The sequence below is a fragment of the Corvus kubaryi genome, unplaced genomic scaffold, assembly GCF_017639235.1.
Source record: "Corvus kubaryi isolate FWS band 111438036 unplaced genomic scaffold, C.kubaryi_AGA036_p1.0 138, whole genome shotgun sequence".
NCBI classification, from domain to species: domain Eukaryota; kingdom Metazoa; phylum Chordata; class Aves; order Passeriformes; family Corvidae; genus Corvus; species Corvus kubaryi.
In genome coordinates, this window is record NW_024580672.1 from 13,732,537 (window position 1) to 13,733,437 (window position 901).

A 901-nucleotide genomic window follows, 5' to 3' on the forward strand; every position below is an offset into this window, starting at 1 on the left:
GCGGGGTTTTGTGCTGCAAACGTAGCAGCGTGTTTCAGGTGTTGCTGTCACGGATGGAAGGGGAGCCAGGAGCGTGTTGGAGGTCACTTGCTACCAGCCTGGTGCTAGTGAAGTCCACTCCTCCTACTCCCTCGAAATTCATGGACTCGAGATTGCAAACGACTCCTGGCAGTGCAAATCGTTGCCCTTCTCCTCAGTCTGGGTCAGGTCCTTGGCTCTCTCCTCCGGGCGCAGCTGCTCTTTCTCACCTCCCTGACTGCAAAACAAGGGGAAAACAAGCTCGAGTGTGCCTGGTCCCGACCCCAGGTCTGCAGGGAGGGACATGGAGGGGGTGAGGGAGGCTCGTGTATCCCTTGCCGGCTCTCCGCCTTCGATTTACTTTGGAAAAAAAGAATTACTAATTGCTTTTAGAGTCTAAACCCACAGAGAGCTTCCTGGGGAGGCACTGCTTGATAGAAGACGAGTAATTTGACATTAAACCGCTGGCGCTTCGTGCCGAGGGGCCCCTTTGGAGTTCGGGGCTGTGCCTGCAGTGCTGGCCCCATCGCCCCCAGGGCTGGGCGCAGGATGGGCTCCCCAGCCCGTCTGTCACGCTGGGTCCCTGATCAGGGACAGACACGCGGGCAGTGGCGGCAGGTGACACGGGGTGACAAGGGGCAGGGCAGGCCTGGCTGTGCCTCTATGACCCGGGGGCGGGTGCAGCCGGGCCCCCACCGCTACACGGGCACCGCCAGTACCACCATCCTCGGGGGCGCGGTGCCACCGCCGCCGGCGCCCCTTTCCAAGGGGTCGTTCCCCGCTGCGGAGCTGTAACACATCCCGCGGCTGCCGAGCGGCGACCCGCCGGTCCCTCCCGCCCCGGGACAAGCCCGGCCCTGCCCCGCCGGCCGCCCCCCCCCCC